The 26,991-nt window shown below is 42.2% G+C and overlaps 1 long non-coding RNA gene across 1 annotated transcript in view; it reads left to right on the top strand.

The window, feature by feature from the left end:
• LOC147707879 (uncharacterized) overlaps window positions 1-26,991 on the top strand; it is a 65,559-nt gene that overhangs the window by 24,149 nt on the left and 14,419 nt on the right. The window contains exons 2-3 of the long non-coding RNA XR_015296476.1: window positions 16,114-16,286; window positions 18,046-18,125. This is a non-coding gene — a long non-coding RNA (uncharacterized LOC147707879). The remainder of the gene's footprint in view (window positions 1-16,113; window positions 16,287-18,045; window positions 18,126-26,991) is intronic.

Here is a 26,991-nt window from a genome sequence, read left to right as displayed (position 1 = left end):
GCTTAAGATCTACTGCATCAATAATTTCTAATAAGGATGAAGTGTCTTTGTCTTCCTCCTCTAAATGAAAGTTAAAATCTCCTAAAATGGTAAAGTTGGCATTACAAATATCAGCCTCAAGAAATGAGCTGATAGAACTTAGAAAGTCAGCTTTCTGGCCTGGAGGGCGGTTGATGAGAGAGCCCTTGAAGGTATGTTTTTTTTGTGAGCTCTAAATTGAATGATAGGGCTTCACAATCCTCTGACTGTATAGTAGTAAAATTGGCCCTAATATTCTCACAGTAGATGACAGCCAGTCCCCCTCCTCTTTTCAATCGATGGTCCTGCCTATGTAAACGGTAACCTGTGGGCGTGGCCATAAGCAGTTCAGGCATAGAGAAGTCAGTAGCCATGGTTTCCATGATAAACATGACATCAAATTTGTAAGAGTCAATAAGTTCTGCTACTTCGAAAGCATGTTTCACTAGAGAACAGGCATTAATTAACGTGTAAATAAAATCAATGGAGTCATCTTTTATATGTGTATTTGGGCTGGAGTCTATGAACTTAGAAGGCTGGAAAGGCCCAGCAGCTGAAAGCCACAGATCCTACAAGCAACCTCCAAGACCTGACAGAGAACTAGGTTAAAACAGTCGCATATATGGTCTTAGTAATGACAAATCCTCTTTAGTACTAAAGTTGGATCTGGTATTACTAATCTAGAAATGCCACTTTTAGAAAGTGGACATTTCTGTGCTCTTAGCTCTCTTGTGTGCCTTACAGACTGTCTTCAATACACTTCTGGGGTACGGTGACAGCTATACTTCGTGCATTCCCTTCCGACAGCCACAAGAACAGGGCACTGTATCTGCATACTGATTTGTCTTCCTGGGCAGTGTGACCCGTTGTGCACTCCAGGACCTTCGAGGTTCCTGCCGCTCACCAGCACTCTCGCGGGCGGCCCAAGCAGAGTGAGTAGATCAGCCTCCCACAAACCTGATAATGCATTTTAACTGTAATAACTTTGGAAGCTTTGCTTCGTGCTGACCCAGGGAGAAAGTCTGTTTCTGGTCCACAGTGTTGATCTTGTCATTTTCCCAGCGTAACCGTAAAGAACCTAGTTAAAGCGCAAGCGCTCTTTCAGCATTGTACATTCTTGAAGTATTAAAACTTGAGATGCTTTAATTGGATTCTTATCGTTTTTATCTTGATTTGAAGAGTAAAAGAGATACTATTTTCATACCTCATTGTGTAGTCTTTTTGTAGTTTTTTCACTATGTTACTATATCCATGCATGCACAACTGCTTTACACATTGCCAAGCTACCAGAGGATGAGCATGGTCTGTCTTAACCTGACTAGAATTCCGGGCCCTACGTGGACAGGGTACCTCTGCCAACTAGAGACCCGATTTCTAACACTATGCTATTCTCCCGGTGGGCAGAGGTAGTTTTGGAAAGACATGTTGAAACAAAGAATGTGATTGAGTTCTTGAAAGACGTTTTTGTCAGAGAAGGAGTTCCTACAGAAATTGCAATGGATAATGGAGTTCAGTTGGTATAAAGTGAGATGAGATCATCTTTGAATGGATTAGCTCTTCGTCATACTAGAACATTTGTCTGTTATCCCCAGGGTAATGCTGTTCTAGAGATTAAATCGTTTTAACCCCTTCGTCGTGGGGGTAATTCCCCCACGGTGCGGGGGAGGGGGTCGCGCACGGTGCTCATGACGAGCTCGACTCGTCATGCAGCACGATGGCGCTGTGCTCATGATGAGCTGAGCTCGTCATGTCCACGCCCGTTTCTGTAGAATGCTCAGCACAGCAAGGGAATTATCCCCGGGTGGGAGCGCTGCGGCGGTCATGACGAGCTCAGCTCGTCATGAGAACAGCGCCACCTTGCCTCATGACAAGCTGAGCTCGTCATGACCACGCAAGGTGTTAAAAGAAGGTTTGTGGTTGAAACTGAGTAAAGGTTGTGATTGGCAGATTGCTGTGAGGAGACTGGTGTGGGCCTACAGAACTATACCCCTCCGTGATGCAGGTGAAACCCCATATAATGTGATGAGGGAAGACCTTTATCTTTGAATTTGAGGCCAGGATGGATGCTGAAGCTTAAGTCATGGAAGAACCTGAAAAGTGTGGATGAAAGAAGTAGAATGATTGTTGAACATGATTTGCACGATAGAGGTTGGGTTAGAGTTAAGTTGGGACATTTTGTGAGAAAATGCATGTCCCAATTTCCCAGTCCCTTGCAAGTGAAGGGAGTTGGTAGGTTTATTGTTGAACTGTCTGATGGTAATGTGGAATATAAAAAAACAAAATAAAGTTATCTGAGTGTCTGTTGGTGCTAGAAGTTGATTACGACTGCATTAAGGAAAATGTATACAGTGAGACTAGGTTGTCGAAGGAGTTTACCAGGCATAGTGACGAGCAGTCTGTGACTGATAGGTTGTCGGGAAGAATAAGGAGGAGACCAGTGTGAATGAAAGACTATGAACCATTTTGAGAATGTTTTGGAATTACATGTATTATGTATTGAAAGATTATGATTACATTGAAAAATGATTGAAATTTCATGTATTATTTGGTATCTTATTGATCTTGTGAAATATGCTATATTGTGGTATGGTTTTGTTGTTTTTATGCGTGGTTTTGCTTCCCACTTTATTGTTCTATTTTATTGTTTTATTTGTATTGTTATTATTTAACATTGTTATTAAAGAAGGGAGATATGTGGCATTCTGGATATGGTTAGAAATGTGGAAGACAGTGAGCTTGTGAGTGAAGCAGGGCTTGATGGAAGAACGTTGGCGGCAGTTACAGGGAGAGGCAGTTACGGGCAGAGGTTTGGTGGTCCCAGTCCTCTGTATAGTATTGAGTAAATAAAGAATATTATTGGACTTACTACATTTCACATTGCACAGTTGTTTCCTTTAAGGCCTGTCAACAATTGACCAGTTATATTCTACTGCATCTGGTCACAAAGTTCAGCATGGAAAAGAGATAACATTTGTAATTGTAAGCTGTGCCTTCATTCTTCAGGGCATCTTGGTGCTGACTAACAAGTTTAATGTTACTTCACTCAATAGTTTGGAGCCACCAGACCTTGCCCTGGATTTTGTGTTCAGCGATTATAGGGTAGCTTTCAGTACTATAAACCTTAAGATCATACAGATCAAAATTAAAAGTGGGGTGGAGACAGTTATGGGATCAACAATGCTGAAGCTAAACACAAACAACTCGACTCAAGTAAGGATTGGTCTGAATGCTGATATGCCAAAGTCATACCATGGAGTATAGTAAGTCTGCTCGCTTGTACCTGCCCTGTAACCTATACGCCAATATCATCTATGAAGTCCTGGTCACTGTAATAGAGGGTGTTTCACAGATTGGGCTAGATCAAATCCTTTACTGAGGATGTACACAATTCTGTACATTAAAACAGAACTCCAAAATTGAGCACATGATCTTTTGAAAGAAATAATGTGTACAGAATTAATTAACCATAAAGGAGAACAAGACTAAGATAATTGGTCATGTCAACGAAAATAATTGAAACTGGACCTATCCGTTTTCGAAAAGAAGAATGTGCAAAATGTGTTATCTCATACCTACCTCAGTGTAAAGATTATCAACAACTGCTGATGGTCTGAACATTTAGATGAAGCAATTAGATGGGCCTAGAATGCTTCTGGGAATCGGAAATGTGCCCACAATGCACTAATCCACCTGGGTAAGGTTATGAGCATCTTCATTGGATGAATTATTGCGAATGGGGCAGATATAGGAATATCTCAGGCAGGTAAAGACTGAATATGGAAAGCCAATAGGATTATCTGGAAAGAAATGCTTCAAGCCCCACCCCCCACTCGAACCTATCTTGAGCCACCATGTAGCCTACACAAGAATTGAAGAAAGAGTGTATGTGGTACCTATAATCTATGGCATCAAAAGAGCAATTTAGTTGATAGGTGCTGAAAGAAAAGGCAGCTGGACCCACACTTTTGCACGATACAATCTACAAAGAAGCCAAAGTGTTTAGTATTGCAAAACTTCTCCAGCCCAAATATCATGCCCTATTCTATACACAGCACCTTAATGCAGACTGTAAAAACAAATGTGTATTTTGCGTACAGAAAATGCCAATGAAGCAAACGTAAACAAATTATTTGAAAATAGGTATTTATTTATGGTTACATCGGCCTGTACATCCTGACATTGAGATCCCAGGAAAATCACCATTTATTTTTGAGAACTAGATACATGCACGAGTGATAGCTGCTTCTGTGAAATGGAGATGAGAAAATCACTTGAACATATTATTCCCCACTGCCAATTTAACAAGTACATCTGAAAACAGAAATCACTGCAAAAAGTGAGAAACTTACATCACAAAATATGATGAAATTATTTTCCTCTTACTATCGGATCAGAGTCTTGACATCACACTTCCCACCATTTTAAGGGACTGCTAGATGCTTCATTGTAATTCACAGAATCTGACCAGACATAAACTGAAGGACACAGACCTACAGTTGACTTTGTCAAACAGGAAGGATGATGCCTGTAGTTGAAGACTGAAAAATAGATGCAAGGAGCAGTGAAATAGAGGGTCCAAATCCGAAATGAAACAATTAATACTTAATTGCTTGGGCTGCAAATATCCACAGGTTCTCGACTTCAGATTAATAAAATGGGCTCTGACTGACTATGTCCCACCTCCCATTAGCATTTCAAGGTGTAAACAATTATGTTTTAGAAAACAATGTTCCTTTCCTTTTAACTCCTATGCATTCTTTTTCTTTTGTTACATGGTGTTTGCTTCCATTATCTTCTTCTGTGCGAAAGCCAACTTCTGAAAGCATTAATACAGAATGTCTCTGTGCTGTCAAGATACATATTTCTGGTGGTCCATAAAATATTTTGAACTGAACATATCTGTTCTCTGAATAAGAACAATCTGCGAAATGTGTTATCTTATACCTAGTTAAGGAACCTTGATTGCTGCTTGTAAAAGTGAGATTAAGGATTTATAAATTAGTGGACCGAAGACGACGAGCTCTTGGATGTTTTGAGGCTTCAAAGGGAGTCTGAACTTTGTCTTCTTCGAAACTGCTCACAATTGACTGCGTGAAAAACTTTGGAATCCATTTTTCGATGACTTTATCACAGGCTTCTTTCCTTTCACTGAGGTATTCTGGGAGGCTGGATATTTTAAGACTTGCCTTTCTGCTTTCTAGCTCTTACAAGTATTAACTCATTGTCTCCAGGTTGGTTTCGAAACTTAGGTTGCTCTTTTACTGCACAGTGGAGAAGTGTGGCTCAATGGTTAGAGCGGCAGACCCTGATGCAGAGGTCTAGCTCGGGACCAGGGTTCAATTCCCTGCCTTGGCGGGTCTTGAGCTCAAAATTCCACGGACCTGATAATTCTCTCCTCCGTGCCTATTCCAATCATGGAGTCCCACTCTGCAACTCTGGGCAATAGCTTGCTTAATCTCCACAACGGCCCCCACAACGCTAAGGATGCCTGGCCTCCACCTTGGGGGTGCCCAGGAGTGGACGCCTCACAGGGAAAGCCAGGATGGGTTCCACAGCGGTATTCGTACAAGTGCCTTGAGACCCTTGCGGGTGAGTAGTGCGCTATACAAGTATCAATTTACAATTTACATTTACACAGAAGATTCTAACTTGGTTTTCTGCTTCAGTGCCTGTATATTCTATCTTTTTCGCTAATTCAGTGGGTAGTAGGATGTCGTTGTTGATTACATCAATTCTCTTGTGTCCACAAATTCTTTCATGATTATTTCCCTGTTTAGGCTACATGTTGGAGGTCTGGTTTTTTTTGTATTTGGAGGAAGGTTCAAGTTGATCTTCTTTGAATCTTTTGTGGCTGCTTGTATTCCTTTTTTTGTTTGTGCCATCTGCCATATTTACAGAAAAGTTTAAAGATTTGTTGAGTATTTGCTTGATGTAATTGACTTTGATCCATTATGGTTACATAAATTACTGCAGCAACTCTTTGTATGGTGTCTTGAGATGTTATATTTTGTACCTTATCATTTGTTTACTGTTGTGTGCTCTCAGTTCTTGGCTGAACACAGGGTACTGTTGTCAACTTGCTCAGCAGCATAAATTAGAACAACTTGTTTAAGCGCACTTGTTTGTTGTGGTGCCAATATATTCCGCCTTCCTTAAAGATGCTATTTGAAGTGCAAAACCAATTTGGCGGGAACGGGTGCTGTTATTCAGTGTTGGTAGACCTGTTAGTATTAGCCAGTGGTCGAAGTGGGCGGGGTCGGTAGGGGTCGGCGTGCCCCTACATCATTAATTCTGTAAATTGCATTCCCCTACTTTTTTATTTTAAACATGTATCCCAGGACGGCAGAAATATCAGAGGCCTACAGATAAGGCTCGGCATTCGTGGCCGTTCGTGGACGGGCGGGTGGGCTGAGAAGGAAAAGGATTCTGTCTTTTCCTTCTTGCCTAGAGAAGACAAGGATAGTGTCCACTTTGGCTCTGCCAATTGGAGCTGCCCCCTCCCTCTTTCTGCCTCTTAATCCCTCTTTCTGTCTAGCTCCTCCTCGCTTACTGAAGCCAACACTTCTCACCCTCTATATCCTCCTTTCATTTATTTGCTCCCCTGTGAAATGGATCCGTCCCAAAAACACTTTTGCTGTAAATGTTGTCTTTTTGAAATTTTTCTATTCGAAAGTGCAGCCTCTGGAATAAAAGGTTCGAAATATGATAAATAACCAAATAAAGCAAGACAGAGTGGTTGTAAAGTGGCCAGATTGATTTTATTCACACCCAAACACATTAGCGTCCATTTACAGAGTGTGCCAGTGAAGCACTACTTTTCATTTCTTGTCTTTCTTAGAACAGCATTGTTTTCCAATGATGGGAAAGTGCACCAATCCTGGAGGTACTGCAATGCCTGATTGATGGGTGAAGTGGAAAACGAAATGTGTACAGCGGCTCTGTTCACGGATGTGGTCTTTTTAAACAATACTGCTTACTTTTTGGAAGGATATAAGCAATAGACATTGAAACAGATCCCTTCCGGGCCCTGTAGCCATGTCCTTAACTTTTCATTTAAAAGCACTCACTGATTTCTGAATAATGAGTGTAAAAGGGTTAAGGTAACCATGTTGTTCCTGCTTATATTTAACATGCTTTAATTAATCTTGCATTCCCAATGAGTGCTTGCTCTTTCCAGGATGTTGTCACTTTATTTAGGCAATATATTGCTCTTGTCTAGTGCGTAATTTGAATTGAGTTGCATCCAGGTGTTTATAGCGGGCACATTTGAGTTGTAGTTGAAGGCAGTGTGAGTTTCTCTCAGTGGGGCAGTATGGTGGTCAGTGGGGGAGAGGATGTGTCACCATGGTCGGAGCTGCCGAATTTGGAACTGGGGAACCAGGTTCAGCCTTCATGGCCAGTCCCCCAGACCACTCAACTGGGGGAGTACATTCTCATGCTAGACCTTAGAAGGCCCGCTATACCTTAGAAGCCCTGGGGCCCGATGTAGGACACCAAATACCGGTCGGTAACGGCCGATTTCGTCCGTTACCGACCGGTATTTGGTTTTTGATATGTAGGAGCCTTTAATTTTACAGAATCGGTAAATTTACCGATTCAGTACATTTACTGATTCAGTAAAATACTGAATCAGTAAATCTAGATGTAGGTGGCACTGAAAACAGTGCCACGGGCCCTTAAGAATTCGTTATTTACCACAAAATAATATTTTGTGGTAAATAACGAATTCCAGTGTACATGCACATCTGTGCATGTACACCTGTGCCATGTGGCACACATACGCCAGAATCAGGGGTGCAACAGGGTGTCAAAGTGACACCCTGTCCCCCTTGACAATTCGGTAATTTTACCGAATCGGTATTTACCGATTCGGTAATTGACATTGATTCCTATGGGCTTCAAGGCCCATAGGAATCAATGGCAATTACCAAATTGGTAAATACTGATTCGGCAAAAATTACCGAATTATTTCCTACATCTCATTTACCGAATCTAGAATACCGAATCGGTAAAATTCGGTATTCTAGAGTCGGTAAATGAGATTTACTTACATCGGGCCCCTGGTGTCTTAGCACCAGCAGGTGGACCCTAGCTGTGGCAAGTATGGGTTAACATTGAAGGCCTGTCCACCACAATGCATACTGGAGTTCACCTCCAGTCTTGCGGGCAACCCTATGAAGCAGCACACCCTAGAGCGACAGTGATTCTGTCACTGAGGTCACAGGACCCTTGAGAAGGGCCGGCCCTAGGGCGGTGTGACTGCACCGAGAGCTGACTTTGGGTGGGCACGTTATGTTTGTAAGTATATTATGGTTTTCAATGAGTTTGTTGCCTCCTTCCTGGCCTCCTGCAATTTTCAGCAATATAAGTGTCCTGATATCTCTGATGATTAATGTTCTACCTAGAGGGAGATCAGAGATTTGTCTTGTAGAAGTTTTTACTCATGGAAAGGTAGGGCAGTGGGTTAATGTGCCTGTTGCAAAGAACATGTACCAGGCATATCACAAAGTGCACATAATATAAATAAGTCAGTGGTTTACTGTTCTTGTCAGAGATATCCTTTTGTTACTTGCATTTTATAAGTTAAAATCCTGACAGAACAATGAGCTATTAAAATATATTGCCTACTAGTATGGTTGTCATGTGACTCCTACATCTTGTAGTCCTTTGTCTTATGTAACATTTCTTATACTGTGATTTACACACGAATAATTGATTGTGTGTGATGTAAAGTGCTCTGACACCCTACACTGCTATGAGTGGCGCTGTAAATCATATTAAAGCAAAACCAAAGGGGATGCAAAAAAAACATGGATTTAGGCCCAAATCTCTGTATTGGGTGAATGTATGAAATTGTTCTGCATTCTGTCCATCAATTTTTCTTTTTGCATTTGTCACCCCGAGTGGGACGGGTATGCTCCGACGTGAGTCCTGTGTACTGTGCTCTCCATGCCACTGGAGTCAAGCTATCCTGGCTGATGTGGGCTGAAAGCCCGAAACTGGTCCTAGGATGCTTGTTTCCAGTCCAGGGAGGACCTGGCCTGGTAGTTCGGGCTGGACTGTTCCCATTGGGCGCAGGGTCAAGACTGATTTGCAAATGGCCGGGTCCAAACTGGAATGGCATGGTGAGCAAAAAAACTATGGATTTAGGCCCAGATCTCTGTACTGGGGTGAATGTATGACATTGTTCTGCATTCTGTCCATCAATTTTTAGCGTAAATCAAATAAATGCATCTGAGAGAGATTGTGGTTATGGAGACTTGAGGGGCACTGTTAAAGGGTGTTAGTGAGGGAATCTGTGGCAGCGGTGGTCATTGGGGGCACCAATAAACATTGTTGCACAGGGTGCCACCAGTGCTAAAGCCGGTCCTGCCCTTGAGGCCAATCTGCCTTGCCAATTGGTACCTCCATTGGCCTTGTTTCCGCAGTAGTAGATGCAACTCACCAGGGATCGGCAATGCAGGATTTGCACGCACACCAAACTAAGTTTGCACACTTCACAGTCTCTCTGCTTCACGCACAAGCATTTGTAACATGTGCTGCCTGCTTTGGGGCCACTGGAACTATGCAGCAAAAGAGGACGAAATTATGCTGCAGTATTGACTAAATTATGCAGCAAAAAAAGGCTGCAACGTAATGCAGTATATTTTCCGATACTTTATTAGTTTGACATTTTTACACATGGTAATAATCTCTGGAAAGATTTTGCCTTCTCTGGAAAGATTTTGCCTTATTAGTACCAGTATAACATACAAATGCAGAAGTGAGTAAGGTGACCTTTGCAAAGGGCCGTCCACTTCACAGCAACACAAGTCAAATTTTTTAGCAACTTTTGATCCGTTTGATCTACAAACAATTTATTAGTTAAAATTGTCAGATTATGCAGCAGATGTTGTATTATTTGGCACAAATGGCAGAGCCTTTATGACATAGAAAACATTTGTAAACTAGGGTATTTTGCATTCATGTTTAAGCTGCTCTTGTGGAAAAAGGAAGGATAAGTGCTGATGACAGAAACTCCATCGCTTGGAGACAAATGGCTTGTGATTACACTTTTAAGCATATTTGGGACATTCCATGATTGAAAGCATATCCCACTTTGTGAATGTATTTTAATGTCAACTCATATAAAACCTTGAAAAATATTGTGTATCCATTAGTTGAATTAACTAACCTAATAAACTGTAACTAATCTGTGAAATGGCAAACAAATACTAAAAATTGGGACGTTTTGCGCATTCTGGCCTCACCTCTGACTCTGCCCACTGATCCAATCCTTGGTTTATGCCCGCCCTCTGATTCTCCGCCCACAGTTCCCCTACTTTTTTTCCCCCACTTTGACCACTGGCATTAGCTTAGGAGAATATGCCCGTCAGTTTGTTTTCATTGCATTTAACATGTTGAGTTAAAACATCTTGTTTCAAACTTTCTAGAATGTTTGAAAGTCAGTCTGATATTTCTTCCTTATATTGCTTGAGGATGGTGTAGTAGGTTTGTAGCGATCTCAGCAGCATTTGTTATACATAATTCAGTGCAGATACTTATAAATTCATGTATCGCTGATGCATATGGTATTCGGACTTTAGTGCAATATTTGCATGCAGGGTCCATGTTACTTAGATTTTCGATTGTAGTCTTTCTGTTGTCAGTGTATCTGGTATTTTCTCTACAGTCCTCAGTAATCTTCTTTGCGGGCTCAGACAGGATAGATCATTCCAATTGTTATTTTGGCTCCTCAGTCAGTATTTGGATTTACTGGTTTATATGTTTTTACCTCTCCTAAAGGCTGAGATCAGCACACTAGTTGGTACAAAGGGTTTTTCTACTCTCCATCTGGAGGTATGCCATGTTTACGTAGGACGCACATAACAGGGTGGAAGAAACTGAGCAGAGAGAATACGGGGTCATGTACAAAGGTTTTTTTCATTCACAAGTGGCCCGATTCTCAGAGTCAGGCTGCTTGCAAACAAAAAAAAGCATGTTTCAATGTATAAAGGCCCATAATGTGATTCAGTAACCAATTACCAATTCACACATTGGGATTGCGATTCTGTATTAAGAAGGGGTGTGTTTAGGGCGGCCCTTCCTAATACTGAATTGCAATGGTATGTATGAATGTTTTGCGACTGAAATGCGGTCGCAAAAAATTTGCTTTTTCCTACCTACTTCAAGTAGGTGGTAACTCATTCGCAAATGGGAAGGGGCCCTCAAAGGACCCCTTTCCCTGTGTGTATGTTTATAATAAAACATTTTAAGAGCAGGCAGTGGTCCCACAGACCACTGCCTACTCTTAAAAATTTTTAAATAAAACTTTTCATTTTTCTTTTTTGAAACTCATCTCATTTTCCTTTAAGGAAAATGGGCTAGATTAGAAAAAAAATTGCTTTATTGAAAAGCAATCACAGACCCCAGCAGGCCACCATCCCTGCAATGTTTGCAACTCTCAGTAGGTCTCAAACTGATCCTACCTCTTGAATATTAATGAGGTAAGTCTCTTCACGACTGGGATTCACAAAATGTGTCACATTCACATTTATACTTTGGTATTTGTGATGAACTAATATCAAATCAGGAAAAATCCACAATTTAATAATCGCAAACGATTACCGCTGTAGATCTGGCCCTATATGCCCATCTTAGCTAGATGCAAGCCACAGCTCCCACACCACAAATATATCAAATAAGGTATAGAAATAAAGGTGATAAAGATATAGGGCCCGATGTAGGTGGCCCAATACCGATCGGTAACGGCCGAAAATACCGATTTTCGGCCCTTACCGATCGGTATCCAGCCATCGGGATGTAGGACGCTGAAATCCGTCCGATTCGGTATTCATACCAAATCGGTATAGGTACCGAATCGGTAATAAACCGATTCGGAAATACACCGAATCGGTAAAAGAACGAATCGCTAACATACCGAATCGGTAAATATACCGAATCGGACCATGTACCGAATCGGTAGATATACCGAATCGGTAAATAGTCCGAATCGGACTAGCTACCGAATCGGTAGAGTTACCGAATCGGTAAATTACCGAATCGGACAGGCCAAAAATTCTGATAGAGATGTAGGGAAGCACAGAAATACCGATTTTGCCTCAAAATCGGTATTTCAAATTCGGTATTTACCATGGATTCCAATCAGGTGGTAACCAACTGCAACCTATAAAAAGAGACCCAAAATGCAATGCAACTTGCAGGATGGCGGCATTTTATGTCATTGCAAGGCGGCTACGGCTACAGCAGGAAGGAGAGAGGGAATGGCAAAGAGAGGAACAGGTCTACAGACAGAGGATCACCCTGTTCAAGCTCACAGAGGCAGAGATCCTACAGAGGTACAGGCTGCACTCAGACACCATTCTGGAGCTCATCAGGGACCTTAAACCACTGTTGGACCACCCCACCCCAAGGGCACACGCCATCCCAACGCACGTGCAGGTGCTATGCAGCCTACACCTGCTTGCGTCTGGCAGCTATCAAAGTGGAGTCGCTGCGGTAGGAGGGGTGACCCAGAGCAGCCTGTCAAGGTTTTTCAACAAATTCCTTGACGCCATGATACAGAGGATGGACCAATACATTTCGTTCCCTGTAACCCATGCGGAACTGGTACAAACAAAAGCAGACTTTTACCAGATGGCACGATTCCCCCACATCATCGGCTGCATTGATGGCACGCACATTCCGATTTGCCCCCCTGCTGACACAGAATACATATACCGCAATAGGAAGTCTACGCACACCATCAATGTGCAGGTGATCTGCAATGCTATGTGCACCATCACAGACCTGGTAGCAAAATTCCCAGGGAGTACCCACGACTCGTACATTTTCCAAAACAGCGGCATCTATGCACGGCTGACGGCTGGGGAATTTGGTGAAGGATACCTCCTAGGTGAGACACATCATAAGACCCCCATAACAAAAAGTAGCACTGTAAAGTACATGTATGCATGTGAGTAATGTTACCCCTTTTCCTTCTAGGCGACAGTGCATATGCCCTCCGCTCATTCATACTCACCCCCTACCTCAACCCCTCTACACCCAGCCAAAGGAGGTATAACTGGGCCCACAAAAGCACAAGGAATGTAGTAGAACGGACCTTTGGCATCTGGAAAAGCAGGTTCAGATGCTTGCACAAGAGTGGAGGTGCAAGGCAGTATACCCCCATCACCTGCTGCAAGATCATAGCTGTCTGTGCAATGTTGCACAACCTTGCGGTGAAGAAGGGCACTGAGGTGGAGTTGTCAGACTACGAGGACCATGACGACGACGTTGCTGTGCCACAAACAGAACCTGCTGGGGTGTCTACACCAAGTGATGGCAGATACAGACGTGAGGAGATAACAGAAAACTATTTCTGAGTGAGTACAGATGCACAGACAGGTCATGGATGTGAACAAAAAGAAATTTAATAATGTTGGCACAACGTTACAGCACTGATGTGCAACAAATTAAATAAGTACAGTAAAGGTGGGGAATGTAAATGGGCCGGGATGCCCCACCCACCCTGGCAGTCTCACTTCTTGCTGCGCTTTGCTGACCCACTTGGATGTGGCTCACCCCCTTCTGCGCGTCCGGCTGCCTCAGCGGAGCGCCTGGTGCTCCGGCGCGGCTCAGACACAGCGCTGGCCGGGCTGCTGCGGCTGCTGCTGTCCCCAGCCTCGGCCACGTCCAGGGCAGGATTCACCACCGTGTTTGAGATTATGAGTGCCTCCATGGCAGTGGTGATGCGGGCCATGCCCCTGGTCACCTCTGCAGTGTTCTGAGTGAGGCAGTCCTCCATGTTAGCCCCTCGGCGGCATAGCAGGGCGGTTGCTGCGGCAAGACGGTTGATTGCCCGGTTTTGCACGCGGGCATCCCTGCGCCTACTGTGCTCATGCTCCTCCATCTTGCCACACAGCTGGGTTATGGCAGTTGTCATGCGCCCCAGTCCTGTAGCTATTTTCCTGTTACTTTCAACGAATTTCACAAATCCCTTTGTCATCTCCCCCATCTGCAGGTTGTGTTCCTGCAATTGGCGCTGGCAAGCCAGGATGGATTTGGCCTGCATCCGCTGTATCCGCACCATGCTCCCCTCCAGCCCTTGGAATACGGTGCCCTCCCGTGCTGGTAAAGCATTGCTGGAAGTGCGTGGCCGGCGCCGATTGCTGCTGCCCTGCTGGGTGGGCTGCTGTGCCACAGGTGTTGCAGGTGTGGGTGCTGGTGCCTGACCCGCTGCTCCCTCCATGATGGTCAATGGGGCGACAATGATCCTCCTGGCAGGAGATGTGGCATGTGCTGGCTGGGTCTGTGTGGGTGAGTTCTCCGGTGAGAACTGCAATGGGGGAGTTAGTGACAGTAGGGGGGAGTGGGGAAATGAGAGGGTATGTCCTGTGTCATCCTCATTGCCCACGGCACTGCTGTCCTCCTCCTGTGAAGGAACCATGCTGCTTGGCCCTGCCACCGCACTGTCCGATGGTGCTGGAGCTGGAGCTTGTGGAGCTGCTGCTCCACTGCCTGATGGTGCCCCTAGGTATAAAGAAGCATTTGTGAACTGAGTGCAAATGTCTTACAGTCACTACAATAAAAGCATTGCACATCTCATTTTCAATACTCTGATTCTGTTTTTAGGTGCATTTCAGTTCAATGTGCACTGGCATTTGTTACTACAATAGCTGACTATATTTACCATGATGCATTGCTCATGTATGTTGCTAGCAGTACTGGGCTGGGGTTTGGCTGTGCATTGGGGCTACAGGGGAGGTGTCTGGTAGGGTGTGTCATGCTGCGCATGCTTCTTACCTTTTGATGTAGCTCTGGCTGAGCTGTCCAGGTCCCCAACTCCAACCACACTCTCGGTCTCAATCGTGGTTGACACCAGTTCCTCCAGTTCTGTGAGGGGTGGCGCGGGGTTCCTGCCTCCACCTGTTAGACCTGCCTGCTTGTGCAGCTCGGCCAATTTCCTCTTGGTGAGGCTGCGTAAGTCATAAAACCTCTTCTTGAGGTCGTCCAGGCTCCTGGGGGTGACACCAACTGCATTCACCCTCTCACCGATGCCACTCCACAGCTTCCTCTTGGTGGACTCAGGGACTGTGAGGGACAGCCTCCCAAACAGCTGCCTGTGGACCCTCACCACCTCCTCCACCAAAACTTGAAGCTCCATGCTGCTGAACTTGACTTTGCATTTGCGCTCAGCCTTCTGGCTCTCAGAGCTGCTTGCCATTTCCACAGTGATCAGGATTGTGCTACCACTCTCTCTGCTGCTCACTCTGAATGCTCAGCTCAAGCTGCCTCTCCAGAAAGTTCTAATGAGTTGCACCTGCCTGGGTAGCCACTCCCTGCTAGGGTGGGGGAGGGTGGTTCCACCTCATTGGCTGTTGTCATTAGTTTCACTTTTACTTGCTCGCCGATTCCGTATTTACCGATTCGGTATTTACCGATTCGGCTAATACCGAATCGGTAAATACCGATTTGGTATTTACAATGCATTCCTATGGGCCTTTTGGCCCATAGGGTTGTATTGCCATTACCGATTCGGTATTTACCGATTCTGTATTCACCAAATCGGTATTTACCGATTCGGTGAATAACGATTCGGTAAGTATCGAAACACGATACCGATTGTTTCCGAATCGGTATCTTACCGATTTTTCTTTTTTCCTACATATCATTTTCCGAATTCAAAATACCGATTCGGTAAAAATCGGTATTTTAAATTCGGTAAATGACTTTTACCTACATCGGGCCCATAATCTTTTATAATGAATATGATATACATATGTGAATCGGCAATACATTCCCATATGGTTGAGGCAAAACTAGACCTAAATTACTAGATGTAACAAACAACACTTGTTCAATCCCATTCATATATGCAATTTGTTATTATGTTTCAATATATTTAACACGTAGAGTTGATGAATAATTTCTATTGCTTTGAGAGATGTCTCATGCTTATTGAAAGAATATTTGGTAAATGTATATTATGTCTGAATGTATAGTAAATATTGAATTCAGTAAAAGACAATGGGGTTGAAGTTATCTAATATTTTAAGATCTGGTGTCCAACTGAAAGTAATATTTAATAGGCTGTTTGTATCAATCTAATTTCAGGGTTGCAAGATAAGGTAGACGGCCAATCTCAATGAAAAGTGCAATTGATTGCGTACTGATTAATAAAGCATAGCAATTGAATCAACTTTGAACAACGTCAAGACATATGTACGGGATTGCCACAGCACCTGAGCACAATGTTCTGATCATGAAGGATACTCCATGTTTGTTTGGTAGGTGAAAAACAGTATAGAATAATCTATAAAATAAGAGTTTGTACTGACCAATAAACATGTAACATTGGTCTAAAAGATGTTGTGCAGCTGTGTGTCCACTTTACTGTGCATTCATGTTTAAGTTTTGAAATTCTTGGAGTAATTTTAATTAAGATGTGTTTATTTCTTTCACTGTTATTTTAATTTGCTTTGTTCTTCCAATACTCAACTGTCTCTGGCAGAGCTGACTCTCCTGTTAATGCGTTTGTGTACATCCAATCTTCTTCTTACATGCAATCTGCCTACTCTTCAAAAGTCAAGTGCAAGCAAACAACAGTGCACTGAAGGCCCAACCCAGCCAGCAGGATCAAGGCACTTCAGTGCCTCATATCCCTTTTTTTATATTGCTTACAATAACAAAGAGAAATAAGAAACAAAATTGAGACATACATTGACATTGACCACAGTGTACATCAATGGTGACTGAACTATGTGACTGGGTGCATGAATAAGAAACAGTAGAGGCACTCAGATCATACAATAATAGATACAACTCCTATTGCACTATAAGTAAACTTGTAATAAGAATAAGAATGATTTGTTCTACTGCACCCCTGCCTTATCCTGCGTCCCCTGTGGCATTTGCCATTTATTGCCTCCTGTTATATGCCGGTTCTCTTCCATGTCCTAAATGTTAAATTGTAGAACTCATTCTCTCACACAGTTTTGATATTCTGTCTTTCATTGAAACATGGCTGAACAACTCCTCCAAGGCTTGAGATTGCCTTGGCAGACACTGTATAGACTGTACCAAGTGGCATGCTTGCTATTTTATTCCATGACTTGCTCCTAGTTATCTTCCCTCGGGCATTTCAAATGGCATTTTCTAATTCCAGATAGTATATACGTATTTGATCAAACTTGAAGGAACTGTACTTCATATTTGACCAGAAAAAAAGTAACACCCAACTTCTAAGACACAGGTGGTTGTGGCTTGATGGTGGCTTGGCCAAGCAATAAACATTTTAAGACTCGAGTTTGTCTGCGAGTCTATTCAGACTTTTTGGAATTCCAACTTTACTCTGGTGAAGAAGTCTTAGGATTTGCACTTCAACATGCTTACTGTCCGAGAAACTGAAGGAGAGATTGTGTAAAGAGCCAAAGGGTAGAACGGAACAGTGAGGCACATCCAGACTTTTGTAGCAGAGCATGGAAAATCAGAACTAATGGGTTTTTAATTGTCAACATTACAAGGAAAAGAAGCTGATAATGGTAGAACAGATGTACCAGTGCGCTTCAACTAGGTATAATGTCATGCATGGCGACACCCATCAATCAATCAATCAATCAATCAGGGATTTATAGAGCGCACTACTCACCCTGAGGGTCTCAAGGCTCCATCATGCAGCATAGTGTGCACAGAGTGGACTTTACAAGTGCCATGCAAAGAACTGCAGCGGCTTATGTAGTGATGTAAAGGTGATGTACTATGTCACAAAGCCAAGCCGATACATCGAAGACTGACTTGTAAATCTTTTTATATAAAAGTCATAATTATAATTCAGAAAGAGAGTAATCAGTTTTCATTATATAAATCAATTATTAAGTGTGTGATTACTCCCATAATGCGCTCACGAGATTGTAGAGTTCTATAGTTTGTTTTAGTCTACAGTTTAGAGTTCTTTGTCATGTGTTCAGTTAGTATTTAATGTTACTCTGTAATATGAGAGTCCTTAAAATATGGTTGTAATATTATTTAATTCATTTTTTTGATAAGAGATGGTGACTCTCGCAAGAGGCCTGTGGAAGTCAAACACAAAATCCATTCCTTGAACACCGAGGGTGCAGTGCTTCCTGGTATGCTCTTGTTGGCCTCTTGGGAGACCGTACTTTTTATAATGGAGTTTGCATTTACACTGAGTATATCCTGATATAGTATGTATAATTTCTATACACCGGAATACTACCAGTATGTTTAGTTTAATGGAATGCAATACATTATATAATTGTGAGTAAAAATAAATCACTTAGATATATAAAGAATAAAAAAAACTTGTTTCATGAGCATGAACCAATGTTGGTACACAGTTAACATTGATACTCATTTGTTTGTTTTAAGGTCATTTATTATTATTAGAAAAAGTTCAACCATTATATAGTCATTATCGCTGGTAGGCCACAGAACTATGAACGTATCTGCCTTACTCATATACATGAGTGGCGTGATTCCTGAACCCTGGTTCCCTCTGCTTGCTCTCTGCCTTGGCATACTGTCATCTTGTCTCCAATAATTCTCCATTGTGCAGCGCAAAGGAAAAGTGACATTTCTCCCAGTGGTTGGGCTTTCATATTTTATTTGGCATATTTTCCCGCTTTACTTCTCCTGCACCTCTAGTCCTGAGGTGTGTGCCAGACTGCGGCATGGGCTGTAAAGACCCGAAACAGCACCTACTTACATTCGACAAAGTATCAGGCACTACACAGGGGCAATCTAGCGACATGGCAAAGGGAGGGCAGAAAATGTCCACCACTGGTGACCCCTCCACTCAAATGACCTCCCTCTTGCAAGAAATGCATGCTGGCTTTAGGTCGCTGGATGTGAGGTTTGATTCATTGGACAAACACATGGCAGACATGGGGGTCAAAATTCAAGCACATGACAGGCTCCTGGATGTTGTGGAGTCTCGCACCTCAGATCTAGAAGTTGGCACCGCACAGACGCTTAAGAGGCTTGACCGTGTGGAACGAATCCTAAAAGAGGTTGCTATCAAAAACAAGGACATGGAATCGCGCAGCTGCCGTACAATGTGCACATTCTTGGCGTGCCAGAATACACCACCGCCGGTCGCATGGACACCTTTGTGGAAATGGTCCTCATTGATCTTTTTGGCAGAGATGCATTTACAGCTGGATTTGTGGTGGAACACGTGTATCGTTCTCTTGCACCTAGGCCTAATCCTGGTTGCCCGCCTCGACCTATCATAGCCCGCATTATGAACTTCAGGGATTGAGACACTGTGCTTCGTATAGCACATGAACGCGGCAAAACAATATGGAAAGGCTCCAAATTATCACTGTTCCCGGATTTTACAATCATGGTGCAGGAAGGCAGAAGGAAATGTAACGGGGTGAAAGCTACACTGAGGAATCTTGGACTGAAGTATGGCATGCTGTATCCAGCACGCACAGTGTCAACATTGGGGCTAGTTCATCCACACATCGTACTACGTATACCAGTCATCCAAGACAGGGGTGTCAGCCAAGAGGCGAGTTGCTCCTCAAACCCTGCTATGTATACTCATCACTGTGGAGAGAGATATTGGCACAGATATCCGTGCTGAGCCCAGTCACTCCCCACACTCTACTACAAAATTAGCCATTCACGAGAAGGGTCTCAGTGGAGAGGCAAGTCCCTCCATAAACTGTACTATGGTTACACATCACCTGAGACCGAGGTCTCAGAAGAGAGGCAGTCTCTCCTCATATCCTTCTATGCGGACCTGTCAGCCCAGAGAGTGGTGTCAGCTGAGAGGTTCATCTTTTCCCTCCCCATTCCTAAAATAAATTATATTTCCTAACTTTTATGTAGATATAACAAAGGGCTAAAAAGAAAGAATTAGCTACCTAAAAAACATGTTTTGAGCTTGTCCGAAATAAAAGCTCTGTTTTAGCTTGTCGGAGATGCAGCAGAAGAGAGGTCCAAAACTTGGAGACAAGAGAGCTAAAAGAGCTGCCCCCAATTCGAACCTTCCTGAAAGTGGGAATCTCTGCCAGCAAGGACCTGAAGACCTCAAACTCCTTGAAGGAAGGTAGGGTTTGATAAACTGATTGAATTAGCTGGCACCAGCTTTGTTAATGGCCCTATATCGATACCAGAGAGCCTTAAAAGACAGACGCTTCTTGATCGGAAGACAGTGCAATTTCTGCAGAGCCGAGCTCATCGAAGCTTGTCTTGGAAGGTTCAGCAATAGTGGAACCGCAGCGTTATGTACATGTGGAGCCTCATAAGTCGAGCTTGAGAGTCTCCCAAATACAGGACATTACAGTAATCCAGCCATGAGATGATGAGAACCTAGAATACTGCTTTCCTTGCAGCTTCAGGCAGAATTCCAATGATCTATTTAAGGGATTTCTACATCCCAAAACATTTGCTTGCTAAGGCAGTGATCTGGTTATCAAATGTCAACCTCACGTCAAACAGGATGCCCAGATTCTAGACCTTGGGCTTTGGCACTGAAGGGGAGCCACCTGATGGTGGCCACCAGTCGGGCGTTCAAATAGAAGCCTGACCCCACAGGAGAAGGATCTCGGTCTTGCCTGCATTTAGTTTCAGGTGACTGAGTTCCATCCAGAGGCCCACCTTGGACAGGCATGCCCTGAGAGAGGCTCCAGCCGTTGTTGTATTCTTAGACAGGGTGACAATGATCTGAGTATCATCGGCGTATGACGTGATATCAAAACCATACCGCTCAATGATATCCACAAGGGGGCGCATGTAGAGAGTGAATAAGGTAGGGCTCAGAGAGGAGCCCTGTGGCACCCCCTGCTGCAGTGGTAAGACCTCAGAATCAAAAGGTTTCTGCAGGACCTGAAAAGTACAGCCCTGCAGATAGGGCGCAAGCCACTGCAGGGCCATATAACATAAACTGTCGCTCCACAGTCACTTCAACAGAAGGCTTTAGGACACGGTGTAAAAGTCAGTGCTCAAAATCAGCAGCAGTAGCTCTGCTGTGTCACCTATATCCAGAATATGGCACAAGGATTCAGAGGCCAGAAACAGAGCAGACTGTACTGTACCGAGGGCAGAAGTCCGACTGTGTACTATGCAGTAGGCTCATGGTCTCAACAAACATTGACCGTTGGTGGCTGACAAATGTTTTCCAGACCTTGGTGGAGAAAGGGGGTAATGAAATAGGTCTAAAGTTCTCAGGTCTTAATGGATCCAACAAAGGCATAGTCGAAAGCGGCACCACTGAGGCGTCCTTCCAACAGGTGGAGATCTCAGCAGAAGCCAAAGAAATATGAATCAACTTTCCCAATACAGGGGAAACCTCCTTGGCTCCCAATTCCAAAATATCAGGAGGAGCCACATCTAGAGGAGTTCTACATTTAACAGAGTGCATCAAAGATTGTAACTCATCAGGTGCATTTTTGTCCCTAAGAAATCGAGCCATAACATTACAACTTTCCTCGGAGCTAGGAGTGTGAGCTAAGACACGATCCAAAAAAGACAGAGTCTTTACAATGGAAAAGATTTCCCAGGATGAATTCTGAGCCCCTTCTACTTTGTTGGTATAGAATTCATGTCTCACTTGTTACATACACTTATGATACATTTTGAAAGTATTGCGATACTGGACTTTGCTAGCCTCATCAAAAACATTATGCCACATACGTTCCGACTGTTCACATTGCTTTTTTAAGTGAAACTAGTTCATCATTGAATCAGTCAATCATAGGCTTAGTTCTCCAAGCTATCTACATTATTATCCGGCTGTAGATAAAGAGCAGTGCTCCACTCAAATTTATGACCCATGTGGGTTACAGACGTTCAGAACTGAAGCACTGAGGTATTTAACTCTTAAATAAACGTCATTCTCAACTCAGTATTGGAACATGAGAACAAAATGATATCTTTGAATGCTTTTAAATAAGAGAAAATTAAAATGAAGAGTTATCTTAATGATTAAGTTAACTCTTCATTTGAATTTTCTCCCTTTTCAAAGTGTTGCATTTACACACAGTGTCTGGTAGACGCGCATCCATATTTGTAACTGAAAAATACAGCTATTTTTTTTTAAATGGGATTGTTTTGGGAACTTTTCTGCAGAACATGTTTCTGCACTTTAAAATTCTCCCAAGTTCAGCCGTCTGTTCATCATACCTTTGTGTTGCTATGGTACTTTCAAACTCTCATAAGTTCCAAGAAAGATTTGTTGTTGGGAAAGTTTATGTGCCTGTCAAGGATGATGAGATGTTAGTTTGGCCTTACCAGAAAAAAATAATGGAATGCTAGTTCTCAATGCCACTCCGTAGTAATAGTCAAGACAAGGTTAGGAAAGTTGATTTTGAACATACATTTCCTGCAATTGTCAGTGAAAAGTTAGCGTGATTAAAATCTTACTTAGATATGAATAAAGCTCAAATTAGGAGCTACGCCACTGATGCCAACAGTAAGGAAGTTGCCTGTAGCAATGCATAAAGCAGGGGAAGCTGAATTTTATCAACTTTGCAAGACAGGGATCATAGAACCTGTGAAAGCCATGGAGTGTTAGGCTCCAATAGCAGTGACACGCAATGCTATTGGAGAGAAAAGATGTGTTTATTTAAGAACAATCATTAAAGAGGTGGTGGAAGATACATTTTCCTCTTCCCTATGTTAAGGAAATGTTTGTTGCTGTTGTTTGCGGACAACATCTTCACCACTTTCGATTTGGTGTCTGCATATCACCAAATCAACCTGCAGGAGGAATCATGTGACTTTACTTTATTCACAACTCTAATGGGGTGAATAACGCTTGTTAGAATGCCCTTTGGCATTTTCTCAGTTGTGTCTATGTTCCAGAGAAGTATATCATCAGTACTCGGAGATTCCAAAGAAGTGAAGTTTTAGCAGGATGATGACGCATTGATTTATAACAGATCTTGAAATTTACATAGTGATATGGATAAGAGTGTTCTTAAGAGGTTTTAAGGAGTATGAGTTAACCTTAAGAGCTGGTGAATGCAGAGTTGGACTGAAGGAAATAACCTATAGAAGATATACATAGAAGACCTTAGCTCTTTACATCAATGCAGATTGCCCCTTCTTCAGGATTGATCAGACAAAAGCAGCCTAGAGGAGTGGCCAAGAAACCCTGATTACATCCACCTAATTCATCCTATTGAATGTAAACATTTTGCAGGAAAAAAATGATGTTTTACACTTTTAATTATCTGGATTAACCCCTTCCATGCTCATGACAAGCTCAGCTCGCCATGAGGCACAGTTGAGCTGTGCTGATGACGAGCTGAGCTCGTCATGACACCAGCAAAATGGCAATTTCCAGCACAGGGCAAAAATTACCACAGCAGCGATGTGGTTAAAGAAAAGTAGGAATTGTGCTCTGGAATGAAACTGTTACAATTAAATACTCTATCAACTGAAAAAAATCACTTATGGTTAAATACAGTAGAGAAGGAACATGTAGATGGTTTGTAACTCACACACAGCATGCTTCAAAACATGCAAGATCTGCAGTTAGGTCAAGGTTGTTGGATCCCCCCCTGCCTGTTGGAGTCAAAACTCAGTCTGAACTCTAATACATTTCTATCTGCGCGTCAAAAGAAGAAAGCAAGCAAAACCTTCTCTCAACCAATAGGAAGGTAAGATAGCCATCAACACAGGGAGTTACAAGAGATGATGTTATAGACATCCAAAATGTTCTACACATCAAAACAAATAGCCACACCATTGGCATAAAAGAAGGAATGCCAGCCAAAACCACAAAACAAGTGCTGATTTTTAATAGAAAATAAAGACAACCCACCATTGCAAGCATTGTAATAAAACTAGAAGTTCACAGCATGGACATCGAAGACAGGCAGCCAGGTACAATGTTTTGGACACCCACTTCTAAGACAAATGCAGGCTTCAGGAATGTTTGTTAAGCAGATACTGACCAAAGTATCAACATCTACTCTCATCAATAATGTGTACACATACCATGGTTTGGTGATAGCCATCAAGAAGCCATTAAACAGAGGTACTGTTCTCCTAAATTTCTGTGACTCTCACTAGTAGGATGGCATTGTGTTTAGGTGTAAGAAATTCACAGAAGCCTGTGTTATGGGGAGCACTATTCACTTATTCACAATTACGTGATTCGTTTTTTCTTATTTTGCATGCATTTTCAATTCAATTTAAACATAGTAAATTTGTCAACCTTACACTTCATCAAAAAGTTCAAACAAGATGTCTCCACAGTCTTATTGATCAGACTGCAAACATAAACCAGCAAAAAAGCAAAACAATAAATTCTCATCAAACGATGATTGTATTTCCTTTCTTCAAGGTTGTTTTTATTCTTCTTTTTTCATCAGTAAATACGACAATTTGAGTTCTTCAAACAACTCTCCATCATTTAACAAATGAAGACATATCCCAATGCATTTCGGTATGCACCTTCGTCAGGGGAATGCACTATAAGTAACAAGAAATCTGTCATATATATACCAAAGAGGATACATTATTTACAATCACAAACCAACAGTTTCATTATATTGTGAACTGAACAAAAACCAGAAGATCTCCTAGTGTCATAAACACATCATATGTGTGATTAAAAATCATGCTCACAAAAGTTCACCTGTCACCTTATAAACCAAACCGAAAATCAAGTGAGCAACCCAATGTTGACCTCACCTCCTACTAACTGCATGCAAGAAAGTAACCTAGTTTCAACATAAAGCCATGCCAATCACCAAACATTCCGGAATTTCAGAAGTGCTGTGTCTCTGCACTCTTACCTTCGATTAAAACAATAAAGCCGGCAAAAGTCAAAGTCCGTAATTCACTTATTCTGAAACAACATAGTCGCAAGACACTTAATACGCTGACTTCATAGTAACGTAACTAGTTTGTATATTGCTGCTGGAGCCGGTACTTACTCGGTCTTCCTGATCCCACTTTTGAATCCTTATACCGCTACTCTAGTAGAGTCATACCATCGATCTGTAACACATCGGATGAAAAACTCCTTAGTATTTACGTAGTTTGTGTTACACTGTATAGTTGTCCCTAATCTTTGCTGCGTGGCCTTACCTTTCTCTTTCTATTCAATTGCGCTCCGTTGGAACTCTGAAGTGCTCTCACTATGTCGCTCTATCGCTAGAACGAACCGCGTTGGAAACGCCAGTATATGGAGTCTGACGTCAAGTTGTTAGAAACATAGAAAACGGACTACTAGCTTATTCGTACTCATCCAAAATGGCGCACGTGTGTTTACTAATCGGGAAAATACGAATGAAAAGTCGCCTAATCCCATTCCATATTGCTAAAAATGAAAATAGAGTTATACTCACATTACAATAGAAAAATTGAAAAATAATAAATGAATATCCCAGTAAAATTCGTGTAATTAAGCTGTGTGAGATTTTATGAGCATGAATGTCAATGACACCTGAATATAGTAGAAAAAACAATTAAAATACTATTAGCAAGCATATATATTACAACACAATTTCATAGGAAACAAATCATTTCAATCTTGTCATTGAGACCATAGGGGGTCAGCGTCCTAAGGGACTTTATCCAATAAGTTTCTCTTTGTGCCAACAGTCTAACTGTGTCAACATGTGGTTTTTCCACCAATCTCTCTAACACAGTAAATTTCAATTGAGGTATCGTATGCCCCCTCTCATGCCAGTGCACAGCCAAACATGATTTCATGTTTTTTGTACGTATCATACTCTTATGTTCGGTCATCCGAACCTTCACCTTCCTTGTGGTGCGTCCAACATATACAAGTCCACATGGACATTTAATTGCATATACTAGAACACTTGAATTGCAATCAGATGTATGTCTCAAGGATAGGGAAGTCTATGTATTGAAATTTTCCACAGCCACAGCGGCTATAAAAAAATGTATAAGGAAACGATGGGAAATGATTGAGCAAGAACCCGATTTCAAGTAGGTATTTCTAGACAAACCTCTATTTGCACACTCCAGATCAATGAATATTAAGGAGATTTTGAAAGGTCGTAGGCATGGAAGTACAGACCTGGGTCAGAAAGGTATGATGAAATGTCAAAACTGTGGCCATTGCGGCAATGTATTGGTAGGAAATTCATTTGCCCACCCCCAAACAGGAAGACACATAACCTTGAGACATACATCTGATTGCAATTCAAGTGTTCTAGTATATGCAATTAAATGTCCATGTGGACTTGTATATGTTGGACGCACCACAAGGAAGGTGAAGGTTCGGATGACCGAACATAAGAGTATGATACGTACAAAAAAACATGAAATCATGTTTGGCTGTGCACTGGCATGAGAGGGGTCATACGATACCTCAATTGAAATTTACTGTGTTAGAGAGATTGGTGGAAAAACCTCATGTTGACACAGTTAGACTGTTGGCACAAAGAGAAACTTATTGGATAAAGTCCCTTAGGACGCTGACCCCCTATGGTCTCAATGACAAGATTGAAATGATTTGTTTCCTATGAAATTGTGTTGTAATATATATGCTTGGTAATAGTATTTTAATGGTTTTTTCTACTATATTCAGGTGTCATTGACATTCATGCTCATAAAATCTCACACAGCTTAATTACACGAATTTTACTGGGATATTCATTTATTATTTTTCAATTTTTCTATTGTAATGTGAGTATAACTCTATTTTCATTTTTAGCAATATGGAATGGGATTAGGCGACTTTTCATTCGTATTTTCCCGATTAGTAAACACACATGCGCCATTTTGGATGAGTACGAATAAGCTAGTAGTCCGTTTTCTATGTTTCTAACAACTTGACGTCAGACGCCATATACTGGCGTTTCCAACGCGGTTCGTTCTAGCGATAGAGCGACATAGTGAGCGCACTTCAGAGTTCCAACGGAGCGCAATTGAATAGAAAGAGAAAGGTAAGGCCACGCAGCAAAGATTAGGGACAACTATACAGTGTAACACAAACTACGTAAATACTAAAGAGTTTTTCTTCCAATGTGTTAC

The sequence above is a fragment of the Lissotriton vulgaris genome, chromosome 6 (genome assembly GCF_964263255.1).
Source record: "Lissotriton vulgaris chromosome 6, aLisVul1.2, whole genome shotgun sequence".
Taxonomy (NCBI): Eukaryota; Metazoa; Chordata; class Amphibia; order Caudata; family Salamandridae; genus Lissotriton; species Lissotriton vulgaris.
The sequence above is the reverse complement of the archived record's forward strand: the minus strand, read 5'-3'. Positions and strand labels throughout refer to the sequence as shown.